Raw genomic sequence first — 13393 nt, 5'->3', positions numbered from 1 at the left:
TATTGGTTGGGGTTTTTTCCCCTCCTACTCATCCCTGAATGAGGGAGACTCTTGTTTCTTTTATGTCTCTCTCTTAAAAGAACGGTGTGAGGGGAAAATAATATTTCAGATTCCTCAAGTATTAACCCCAAATGTTTGGACCAGAAGCAGCTTTCAAAGGTCAGGCTGTTCTGAGCCTTGGCTATGAGAGTCCTTCAGGCAACTCATTAAATTACAGACGAGTTCTTAAAGGGTCCGCAAAATTTCTGCACATGTTAATTTCCAATAAAGATATCTCCCAAAATAATCTACCTCTCCCAACCCCAGTTTGGGTTTATAGAACTGAGCAGAGCTATGAAAGACTGCTGGCTGTTGCCTGGGATATTTGGGGTCTCTTTCCCAGAATGCCATAAGAAGTTCAGATCTATCGCTGAAAATGTGGTTGTCAATGCAGCCCCCTTTTGGAAAAGGCTGTGTTGGGGTTTTTAAAACCAGGAGAGATCCAAAGGGGTCGACTATTTTCACAAGGGCTGGAGCTTAGGAAATATGCGTAAGTGTCTGTCCCTGTGAAATCTGAATATTTTAATACTTATTGACAGATGAATTACTGCAGTCTCTGCAGAAAAGCCTGTCTTGTGAAGGATTTTTGAAAAATATACACAGGCCTAATGCTGTCACTGTTGTCAAAATGAACATTTTACCCCCAAAGACACATGATGTCATCCAGTGCAGATCCATTTGGCCAGAAGGGAGACTATCTGTTTTTCTGATTGTCCCCTTCCCCCTCATTTTCAAAGCGTTTTAAAGGAATCCCACTGGATTCAAAATGACACCCCGATTTTGCTGAAGTGATGGTCTTTGTGTATTTGTATGGGTGATGATTTTTCTATCTTTTATGAGTAATAAGAACTTTAGGGTTTCTCAGGTGTCTGTGTGGTTTGGAATGTGAATTGTATGGCTCTGCCCTATTACTGATCCTACAATGAGATTACTTTTGTGATTTGGGGTCACTTTTCTTGTCAAAGTTGCCATCCTGCCTCATTGGCTCCCCCCTCCCCCTTAAATACATAGCTTGCCCCTCCCTCGTTCTCTTTGCCACGCCAATCTTAGCCCCATGGGGGCGCTGCAGAGCAAAGGGAAATCTCCCTCAGACAGCAGAACAAACCAGAGCGGGGGCTGGGAATAAATTCACCCTTCTTTAATTCTCTGCGGAGAGCCCTTGGAGGAAGACCCCACCAGGCGTGGTTTGTAGATAATTAATCCTACCGCCAGGGACCGCAAATCTTCTCAGGACGTTATTTCCGGGACCCAGTGCCAGGGTCCCACATTTCTACTTTTTTTTTTTTTTTCCAAATTGAAGTGTTTACACCGAAAGAAATTAACCAGAACAGGAGACGGTTAAATGAAAAAAAAAAATTATTGAAGCTATTTTAAAGATGAAGGTTTACTTTTAGGTAGGTCCCCTTTTCTCTACGAGATGAATGGTGAGGAAAATCGTGTACCCACCTCTCAATCTCTTTTCAATTCCTAGGAAAGTAACTTTATCAAATTTTATACCAGTTGAATTTCTTCCAGAATGCCTTCTCTCATTCTTGATCTCTCCCCAGTAGTAACCAGTTGGTGTCACTTTGTGGACCTCCCTCATTCCAGCAGTGCTAGGATTAAAGAAAGGATTGAATTGAATATATTCAAATTCTTTTAAATCATCCTTAAGAAGCTCTAAAGAGAGATTCCATGTCTGGGGTCTTATGTGTGATTCCTGTGGGCTTGGAGGGGCTGTGTATCAACCAGTCCTATGAGTTAATGGTTTCTGGCTATTAATACTCAGAGTAGAGGACCAGGCCAGCCCCTTTGCCTGGTGTTCTGGGCATAGTAATAGGTTACTAATCACAGGTTCTGGGTAAATAAAAGCTTTGTTACAAAATAAAATAGCTTGGTCTTAATATTACATCTATTTAAGGAAAGGAACAGATTTTGCATCCAGTTCCCCCCAGAGAATCTTCCCCACCATTCAATCATAGCTGAAAAGGAAACTATCTTTGGAATAAGCACTGTCCTGTCCTCTTTCTAAGGGGACTCCAAACAGGAAATTGGTTTCACCTGTCAGGAACTTCTGGCACCTTGGTAGATCTTTAAACTATCACATCGCAGAATTACAGATTTTAGAACTGGAAGGAACCGTGAAGATGATCACTCAAGACTTCTTTCTTTCAGGAGGACAGGATAGCCATCACTGGAGGCGTGTGGGACCCCAGGACACAACTGAAAACGGGTCTGCGTGGTTTGATGGTCCTGTGTTAGAAAATCGGGGTGATCTGACTACCTGGGTTTGGAGATGGGCATCTTGTTTTCTGGCAGAATTGAGGAAAGCAAGGCTGCTTTGGGCTGTGTGTAAATTGTAAACTGGTTCTCAGAACAGACTCCAGGTCACAGTGAGTATTGAGTTTTGATTGTCATCTGGGCTTGGCTATGCTTGTCACCTGTGCTATGGTACTCAACAGCTACTTTTGATGGGTATGGGAGATCTTATTTACCCATTAGTTTTATTTCAAATCCTTCACTTAGAGCCATTATAAACAAGCTCCTTACATTATCCTTGGAGAAAGAAAGGTGTTTTCTTGGTATGATTTAGAGAAATTGAGCAGAAAGTTTTGAGACATTAAAAAAAAAAAAAGATGATTTCCAGCCACTACCTTCAGAAAAACAAGTGTCAACATTTAATTTTGGTCCATATGCTGCCTGCTTTTGGCCTGTATTATCCTGAGACCTTTTTTTTTTTTTTTTTTAGTTTAGAAACCTTTTTGGCCTAGCTCAGAGTTTCCCCCCAAAACACGGATTTTTTCCACACTTTTCTCACTTATTTAAAATGGAAATAAATATCTCGGGAGCTTAAAATAGAGAAGTGATGGGGGGGTGCATAATCATTTGTCTACAGCACTCTATCACTGTTTTGAATAACAGGGTTTTCACTTCCTATGAAACCTTAGCATGAGGGAAAGCAGCAGCTGGACCAGGAAGGGGATGCAGGGAGGAAAGCACTTGAGTGTTTGTAAACTCAGGGTGGCTGGCCCACTGGGCTGCTGTACTTAGCTGTCTTTACTACCTAAGGCTAGAAGTGGAAAAACTTGATTTGCGTGTTGTGCCTGCATTTTTTTTTTTTTTTCCTTCTCCACACCGCCCTCTGTACACCTGACCATGCTGAAGCCTATCTGAAGCCGGCTTGACGGCAGGGAGAGCTGGAGAGCGGAAGAATGTGCTGAGAAAGGGAGTGCTCGGTACTTTTCCATTCACATCTCCACAGTGGCTTTTCTTGTTTATTTCAACCTCCACCAGCGGAACCCTGTCAGCTGCCTGAAATCCGAGTCATTAAACTGTTCCCTGAGGTCAGACCACAGATGCTTGGTGCATGTTTCCTACATGTCGGTGTCTATGTAACATATGTACATACAGAGACACACGCACAAACGTGTAACTCCGTGGGGGCACAGTGTGAGGTAGGGGGAAAAAACATGGATTTGTTGCCAGAAAACCTTGGTTTCTAATTACCGTTCTGCCTGGAACTCCTTATGGGACGTGGAGCAAAACCACTTATCAGGACTCAGTTTCCTCAACTGTGTGAAGGAATAACCCAGATGGTTTGCAGCACAGTCTATCTGTTCTAAATTCGATACCTTGTGTCTAAATATATATTTATGTAACTTTAAGGTGGAGGGGGGGATGGAAAGGAGCTGAGTGAATGTGTCCCTGGGGTGGGAAAAGAAGTTAAAATGTAAACTTCTAAGTAAAGAAGGCAGTCCCAGAATCTTCACCTCTATCAATTTTTAACCAGTTGTAGACCAAAGTCTGGGATTCTGCTGAGTAGGTCCAAAAGCCAAATGAAGATTTTACATGTTAAGAGTTGGAAGGGGCCGATTCTAAGACCTTGTACCTTTGATCTCCTGCATTCATAATCGGATGTGACAGTTCCCAAGTGTCTTTTCTGCACTAGAGTTCTTTTTTTTTTTTTCCTTCTTCTGTTTTTGGAAACAGTCCCAGTCAGTGATAGGAAGGAGATGACACTTGTAAACTGGGCACACCTTAAGCCGCTGGGCCCCATGTGGATGTAAAAAAATATGACATAATATTCATATACATACACACACACAAAAGAAGGAGAAAAAAAAAAAGAAAAAACTAGATAGAGATTCCTGGTAAGAAACTTAGAGGTAGTTCAACCATCACTGCATTAAAGGTAATTATTTGACGTCAGAGGAAATAACAGATGAGGAGTTTGCCCTTACCAAAAAAAAAAAAAAAGCCTTACTCTACCAGAACAAACTTGAAGGTAACTCTCCACCAATATTTCCTATGCTTCTTTTATCTCCATTCTTTAAAAAGAAAGGTCTAATGTTTCTCAGGCCTGATTGCCTAGCAAAGCCTTTAACGGACCTCAGCATCTTCAGGACATAATTTAAAGTGTAGTTCCTATTTATTGACAGTGACCTCCCCACCACCACCATCCCTCCTCTTAGACCTTCTGGAATATTGATGCCCATGTACAAGGAGAGATGGAGCCAATTACATTCTCTCAATGAAATACTATTGAGAGTTACAATATGCTAGCACTGGGAAGGTCCTTAGCAATTGTCCAATTCCACACGACTGAATTTATATCATTGGAAATTGAGGCCCACACAGAATGTATTTGCCACACACACTGGATCAGACTGAGCCAGGTCCAGAATTTTGATGTCCTGGTTCTAAATCCACTATGTTTGTCCATGTTTTATCATGAAAAGAGGACGTGGGGTGGGCAGCCCTGCAAAAGAGCCATTTGCTGGGTCCTTACGTTCAGAGAAGGCCTCACATTTAGACTTTTGACATCATCTCCACTGAGGTTCTACATCAGTCTTAGCCGTACACAGGATGGAAAGGAGCAGACCCTCATCCACAAGTTCTCTGTGTGTGTCCCAGGGTAGGACTCAGTGTCAGAGCCGCCACAGGCTCCTACGGTACTGTGATTTAATACTGTTAATAAACCTATAATTATCTTATGAATAGTACAATTGCATTGTAATTGTGTGTATGCTGGTGTCGAAAATGTAAAATTTAATATATTTTTGGCCTAGAAACAACGATGCTACACTAGCAAAGAGCCCACCTGGTACCAGATCTTGATTTCTGATACTTCTGTGCAGTAATGGAAAACAAGGCTCCTTGGAGAAACGTCTGGTTCTAGATCTAGAACTGGGGCAAGAAGTATTCAAAATCAGAATGGAACATCTTATAGCATCATAAATAAAGAATTGCTGAAAAACAAACAAAAACTACATCGATGGGGCATATTTCAAAGAGACACTGGAGCCACTTGAAGAGCTCCCAATGGGCAAAGCTGGAAGATTTGGAGTAAAAAAAAAGAAATCAAGTCATATTAGATTACAATCCAAAGTCTAAAAGAAATATCCATGAATCCACACTGATATAAATTATTAAATAAATTAATAAATCAGAGAAAAGAGACAAATCTCCCTTGAAGAAAAATTCCAAATCATTTATGTAGATACACTGCCAGCAAGGATGGGGGCAGGGGGTGGTGTGTAACTCCTCACTCCTCAGGTGTGAGCTATGCACAGTGACTTCCTTCCAAAGAGTACAGTATGGGAAGGGAGGAAAGGAGGGAGGGAATCATTTTACATGGAGAAACCTGACAAACACTACACCAGCCAATTCACCAAGGTGAACATCAGCAATTATAAGCCATGTTGATTGTTATGTACCTTTGATCTGAGGAGATGAAAATGGCTTTTTACCTCTGTGGTCTTCCTCCCACACCCCAGTCTATTTATGAGAAAAGTCTCAGACAAGTTTCAACAGAAGGGCATCCTACAAAAGACGTCACCAGTATTCCACAGAACTATCAAGGAAAGTCTGAGAAATTGCAGCAGCTGAGAGCAACCTCAGAAGATATGACAGCTTAATGTAATGTAGTATCCTGGATGGGATCATGAAACAGAAAAAGATAAGGTAAACCCAGACAAATCTGAATAAATGAGGAGCTTTAATTAATAATATTGTATCAGTGTTGTTTCATTAGTTGTTACAAATGTACCATAGTAATATAAAATGTTAATAATAATGGGAAACTGGGTATAGGGTTTTTCTCTGCACTATCTTCTCAATTTTGCTGTTTAAAAAATATTTGGGGAGGGCATATCCTTATTTATTTATTTATTTTTCAATACCAGAATCCTCCAAAAATGAGCTAGGTCTCTTGAAATCTGAGTGATTTTCTTCCCAGTCAACCATGCCCCCCAGACAGAGTCAGGAAAATGAGGGAACCTGCGTTTATTCTTTTAGTTTACTAAATTGAAAGCAATTTAGCTAATTTCTCTATGTCACCATCTGGACACAGAACTGTGAGGAGAACACTTAGGAAGCACCAAAGGCCAAGTGTTGTCATGGTGGTGGATGACTCAAGGCACCTCATCAATCTGCTTACTCCACATTTCTTTCTGAAAATCCTCCACGGAAACAAGGCCCTGAAAGATCTAGCTATCAGTCCATAGTAGACATATGATACTTAGGGATTCGTCACTGAGGTTGGGGGAGCCTCAAGACCTTCCTAGAATGTCTGGTATCTCATTGTACAACTCCAAAAGAACTGTGGACCTCATCAGAGTTTAACTCTGGGTCTAGAGAAGAACGCTAACTGGACCCTATAACTCTATGAATTTGTCTTCATTATCTGAATATGACCCCATTACCTAAACTAGAAAAATCCAGAGAGGGAAATGGTTTGCCAAGACCATCCCACAAATTAGTGGTAGAGTTGCTTCCCATCAACCAGTCCACCCTGAATCATTTATTTTGCTGTAGTATTCCCTTTAGTAAACTAAGGACTGCTATTGCATTGATATACATTATTTCAGAAATGCCTCATTCATTTCTAACCACCTGTCAGTTACCAGTGGTGTCCAGTTCCAATGGGAGCTTAAGTGTCTCTTCCTTCTTTCCCTTCACCTTTTCCCACTTGCATCAGCCTCTCTGCCAAGTGGTTATAGATCTTTGAACCAACACTGATATTCACTATGGAGGCTGACATCTAAATTCTTCTTGGTGAGATGAGGTAAGACTGAATGCTATCATAGTCCAATTTGGTTATCATTACTGTCAGCAATCTGTTTGGTTACATGTCTCAAGAATCATAAATGTAGTCATGCCCTGTGACCCAGTAATTCCACTTCTAGGAATCTATCTTCAAGGCATAATTCAACATATAGGGGAAAAAAATCTTTGAATGAATATATGCATTCAAGCATTATATCTAGCAACAAAAAAATTGAACAACCTACATGTTCCATTATGACTGGGTTGGAGGGAAGGGTATTGGATGGAGAATGGTTAAATATAATACAACTAATTTTTAAAAATTAGAGTTGGAAAACACTTATGGTAACAGGTAAGTGAAAAGCAGTATATATATATGTATGTAGTGTATTTATACATATGTATGTAGTATATTTATTTACTATACATAAAAAATAAACTGGATATAAACAAAAGTACACAATTAACAAAAAACTATTTACATGGGCTGTCTTAGGGTAGTAGGGTTATGGATGCTTTTTTCTCCTTTTATTCTTTTCTTTATCTTCCAAACTGTGTAATGTTTATATATTAGTTTGATGTCCATCTATCTCACAAGCACACACTCAAGACACTGAAAAGCCCTAAGTGAAATCTTTTCAATGCAAGCAATTAGTCCTCTAATTCACAGTTTTGAATGTTTGACCTAAAGTTGAAGCCTCCCACATCTTTAGGGCCTAGAGCAAAAGTGAGAAAGTGAGAACTGCCCACTCATTCTTGGAGAAGACCTTTCACTCTGGGAGACACTTGTCTCCACACCAACAAAACCTCACCCTTTCTGAGCACATTGACCATAATGAGATTAAATAGATCCTGTAAATCTTTGATCTGTCTCTGCCTGCTGGGTCTTAGTGTGCTTATCTTGTTTGTTGGTTATTTCACAGCTTTTGAAAATGTTAAAAGAGTTTCCTGGGGCTTCCCTGGTGGCACAATGTTTAAGAATCCTCCTGCCAGTGCAGGAGACACCGTTTGGAGCCCTGGTCCCGGAAAATCCCACATGCCACGGAGCAACTAGGCCCATGTGCCACAACTACTGAAGGCCGTGTGCCACAACTACTGAAGCCCGTGTGCCTAGAGCCCATGCTCCACAGCAAGAGAAGCCACCGCAATGAGAAGCCCGTGCACCACAACGAAGAGTAGCCCCCGCTCGCCGCAACTAGAGAAAGCCCGCGCACAGCAACAAAGACCCAACACAGCCAAAAATTTTTAAAATTAATTTTTAAAAAAAAAGGGTTCCTTGGTTACTTTACTGTCTCCATGAGGCCACCCAGGAGATCTCCTGGTAAAAAGACATTCTTTGAGATGCTTCTGGGGCTACAGGAGATTTGGTTTTCATTATTTTCTTTTTTTTTTTTGCGGTACACAGGCCTCTCACTGTTGTGGCCTCTCCCGCTGCGGAGCACAGGCTCCGGACGCGCAGGCTCAGCGGCCATGGCTCACGGGCCCAGCCGCTCCGCAGCATGTGGGATCTTCCCGGACCGGGGCACGAACCCGTGTCCCCTGCATCGGCAGGCGGACTCTCAACCACTGCACCACCAGGGAAGCCTGGTTTTCATTCTTATAACATGTTTGACTAGTGAATTCTGAGGAAAACAATTTAAAAATAAGCCCTATCAATGTTGTTTCCTTTAGAGAATCACAAGCTTGTTAGGAACTGGGAGTAGGTGGTTACCATTCTTTGAATCTCTGGTTCTTAGAAAAGGGCATGGGGATAGACGTCAGGATCTAGGAGGTGAGTTGAGATAAGGACCATGGTTCTGTTAAGCCCTCTTCCCTTAAACCACTGATCTAATTCCTCATACTCAGCTCATTCGTTCACTCGTTCGCACAATACACAGTTCATTGGCAGTCTTTTGTGGGTTAGACACTATTTTCCCTGAATACTGGGGAAATGAATATAAATACAACAGGGGATTCTGACCCCAGGGGACACACAGTCTACTGAGAAAAAAAAAGGCGGAGAATGGTGCAAAAGCTTGCTTTAAGTCATGCAAACGATAGCCCCCTTGCCAGGCCAAACATCCTGATTCTGAGCCAAACTCTCTGGCCTCCTCCCAGAGGCTGTGTCCTACCTCCTGCTCCAGCACCAGTGTGAGGCACCGACTCCCTCCCTGGGCAGGTTCAGCCTCTGGGTTTTTCATCCAGTGTTGATTAGAACAGGATATAACCCAGCTGCCTCCATGCACCATCCAGTAATACCCAATACCCAATGCAAAGAAAATCCACAAGAGCCTGGAGCATACACAGCCCCACCACCACCATCACCAGGTTTGCTCAGCCTGCAGGCCAGAGCTGGACTGTGATTTTTACAACTTCGAGGGCCTGACAGGTTCTACCATGAACAGAGAGATCACCCAGCATCATGCTATTCCAAAGCACACAGCCTCAAGTAGCATCCGCAGCCTGGACTCTAGCTCCCGACACCACCTCTAACAGGATCTAGACCCCTAATAGATCCTGAAGCTTACTCAGCTAAACCCAAGTCTACCCCAACCTCTGGGCATCCCAGACCTTTGGATAATAAACTAACAGGTGATATAAACAGGTGCTAGCCCCGCACCCATGCCACTTTTCACAGCATCTTATTGCCAAGGCCCAGACTGCCTGAGGGTTGGGCCCATGTGCCAGGAGTTGTAACCATCTCCTTCCTATGGCACGTGCATAAAACCACCAGATACAATTTCAGCAATCTTACAATTAGCTGGAAGTCTAGCAGCTTTCAATGTCTCAACATCAAGGTTGCTAAGAAACACCCACCCTTTGGAGGGTGAAATGCCAGCAGAATGCTCAAAAGAAAATGGGACAGAAAAAGATTAATAATATCATTCATAAAGGCCATAATTTGGGAAGGTACATGGAAAAGACATGACGATGGTGATGGTGAATCAATAAATCAAGCCCCTTAGGCCCTCAAACTTCTTTCCAATCCCGTCTCCTGTAAGTTTTCTACCCCAGACCCTTAGCATTCTCCAAGAACCCAGGCACTTACCTCCACTCCACACCCAGGTGTTGATCGCTGCCTTTGGTAGGCTAGAAGCTCCTCAAAGACAAGAGAACTTCATTTTTGTTGTATTGGACTTGCATCCAAAACATGGTGCTCACTTAGGAAATGTCGACTGAATTCAAGTAGGTAGAACTGAAAGAGAATTCAGGGTGCAATCTGATGATCTGGGTTCCAGTTAAAGCTGCACAACTGACTAACTTCTGTGAGTCTCAGTTTCTTGTTCTCTAAAATGGTCATTTCTGTACAGGGACTACATCACAGGATTCCCATGAGAATCAAGTACCATAGAGGGGAAAGTACTTTGGAAATTATAATGCACAGTTCAGAGTGGTCGTTGAATGCGGAGCGAATGGACAAACTCATGAGTGAATCATCACAGAGAAGAAAAGCCATCAGGTTATTCCATAACTGATTTTGTGACTCAGGTTTTATCTGAGGAACAATGTATTTGAAGTGTCCTGCCTTGACTCTGTAACCATCCTTAAAAATGGTTATTTCACTTCCCGAAATATTTTAACCCTTTCAGTACAGGAAGACATAAATTACTGGGGAGGATTCATACTCATCCAAAGAGAATAAAAAAGATCAGAAAGTCTTTATGTCCTCGAAATGCAGAATTGGAAATGAACCATCTCCCAGTAGTGGGAACTGAAATCCACTATTAGATCCTCCTTTTTGGTACCTTCTTCCTCTTCCTCCTCTTTCTACCTTAGCCCCTCCCTACCCATCCCCTTCACCCAGCTGGAAAAAATCATTTGTTTTGAGCCAACTTTAGTCTTAGAAAAAGGTATAAACAAAGCACAAATTTATCAGGGCTGTTTTCTAGGAGCAACAAGGTGGATTTCTATAACTTTTTTAAGTCCTGAGTTGATGGGTGAGTTACTAAAATACGAAGGTAGGATAACTTTCTACCAAAGGCCTGACCCAAATGACAGGGAGAACATTGGGCCAGCTCTGCCCCCTAAGAGAATCTGTGCAGCTCTCTATCCTTCCTACCTCCAGCTCTCTAATCCTTCCTACCTCTGCAACAAATGCGCAACAGATCTCACGAATGTTGCGGTGAGTATAAAAATGGATTAGGAGCAAGTTGGTCTTGATAGGGAGGAGGAAAGAAAACATGAGCATGGGTGCTGGAGAGAAGGTAAGGGCTTCACTCTAGTAACAGAACAAGGCAATGGTTAAGATGAAGCCAAAGGGGCCAGGGCATGTGTCAAGAAAAATTTCCTTCAATTGAGACCATATCTGCCCATACTTACCAGTTTTGCCAGCACCAAACCCATGATCAACGGCTCATTTATTTTTGGATTCCTAGAGGTGGGAAGAAGAGAATACTGGATGTATATGGCATTTAAAAAAAAATACAAAAAACCCTCCAACGTGGGAGGGCTGGGATGATGTACAAGGGCAACCGCCTCCCCTATATGGTTCCTATTTTTTTTTTTCCCCTTTCTACCCTTCCTGTTCCCAACACGTCTCATCCAATCATACCTGTGGAAGCCACATTCCTGCGCAAAGCTAAATCTGTCAGTGAAGGCAGGGGGATGGCGGAGCAAAGCAAAAGAACATAAAGATACTTCCCTTCTCAACCCTGAAAGCTGGGAAGTTTCAGTAAGAAAATGGAGGAGTGCTATAAGATTCTAGGGATTTGGAACTGAAAAGGTTGGAGAAACAGAAAATATTCAACTCTATTCCCTTATTTTATCACCTGTTTGGTTGGACTTTTTCAGCATGGAATAAACATATGTTGATATTTTCAGGTCTTATCAATATGCAGGCACAAAAGTTATGAATTGAGCACCTCTGCTAAGTACCAGGCTAGACTTTGCACATACAGAGAACAATTACAGACCTGTCCCTAGAGGAGCTTGTAGTCTAATGGAAGAGACAAACGTTACACAAGTAAATCCACAGATGAGTATGCATTATAATTATGATAACTGAGAATCAGGAAATAAGTAAGGTGCTGTGAGATAGGGGAAGGACAGAATTTACCTAATGGCCTCTCTATTAAAGTAAACTTTAAGCTGAGATCTGAAAAAGGAGGATGGGTTAGCCAGGCCAAGAGTGCGGAGGAAAGTTTGCTGAGTGGAGGGAACAGGGGTCAACAATCCTAAAGGGGGTAGAACCATGGCATGTTCAGAGACCTGAAAGAGGCCAGCATGGCACAGAGAGAGTGGTAAAGATGGATTTGGAGGGACAATCAGGAGCTAGACCATGTGGGTCTTTGTAGACCATGGTCAGAAATTTAGTGTTGAGAAGTTATTTAAGGTTTTTAGGCAGGGTGATGCCATGATTTGATTTATATTTTAAGAAAAGCACCCCAGCTATTGTGTGGAAGATGAATTAGAAAGAAGCCCGAGGAGATTCTTGAAGAGGCTGTGGTAGGAGTCCCAGGGAGAGATGAAGGTAGCTGGGCCTGGGGAGGTAGCAGTGCAGGTGGTGAGGTAGCAGTGCAGGTGGTGAGGTATGGAAGGTCTGAGACCTACTTTGGTAGTAGAATTGACAAGATTGAAAAAGAGATTGGGTTGAGTAGGAGTGGGTGGTAAAGGAGAGAAGGGTATCAAGAATGAATCCCAAGTTTCCAGTTTATGCAATTGGGTGGATGTGTTTCTATTTACTGAGTTAGAAACACTGCAAAGGAAGAACTTGCAGGGGGGTAATTCCTGGCAATCAAGAGCTCAGTTTTGAACATGGTATGTTTGAGATGTCTCTGAAGTAGGTGTCCAAGTAGGCAGTTAGATATTTAAGATCTGCTCTCAAAAGAGATGTCTGGTTTGGAGATATCAATTTGGGATTCGTCAGAATAGAGGTAGTATTTGAAGCTAGGAGAAAATATTGGTTTCCATATCAGACCAGGCATTGAAAAATAGAATAGAAAATGGTAAAGGTGGACTGGATCTTAGAAATACTCCAGTCTAAACTCGTTTCTCAACTGATAGCAAAATTGGGAGCTAAAGTGAAGCCATTGGTGGAAATGGAGTTGATAGGAGACTAGGTCTCCCTTTTGGAAAAGCACTTTTCTTGTTTTGCAATGTCTTGTCAACATTTGACATCAAAATGGGGGAGACTGAGAAATCGCCTATGTGAGACATAATTATACAGATATGGCTCATGGTGTCATGTCTCTTATTTTATATATGCTATATGTAAACCACCACATCCTCATAACTAATTTGCTCCCCTCTTCCTTTCAGAAACTTGGAAGCTTTACTGCTGGTTCCCTACTTATTGAAAAGATGATGCAGTCATCTCACATGAACATACCTGGGCAATTTGCTATTGAGG

The 13393-nt window shown here is 42.1% G+C and overlaps 1 long non-coding RNA gene across 1 annotated transcript; it reads left to right on the top strand.

Moving 5' to 3' along the window:
* The first annotated feature begins 2169 nt into the window (after window positions 1-2169).
* LOC115855609 (uncharacterized) lies at window positions 2170-6021 on the top strand. The gene is made up of 3 exons (XR_009563610.2): window positions 2170-2411; window positions 3184-3362; window positions 5088-6021. It is a non-coding gene; the product is annotated as an uncharacterized lncRNA (long non-coding RNA).
* The last annotated feature ends 7372 nt before the right edge of the window (window positions 6022-13393 follow it).

The sequence above is a fragment of the Globicephala melas genome, chromosome 4, assembly GCF_963455315.2.
Source record: "Globicephala melas chromosome 4, mGloMel1.2, whole genome shotgun sequence".
Taxonomy (NCBI): domain Eukaryota; kingdom Metazoa; phylum Chordata; class Mammalia; order Artiodactyla; family Delphinidae; genus Globicephala; species Globicephala melas.
The sequence above is the reverse complement of the archived record's forward strand: the minus strand, read 5'-3'. Positions and strand labels throughout refer to the sequence as shown.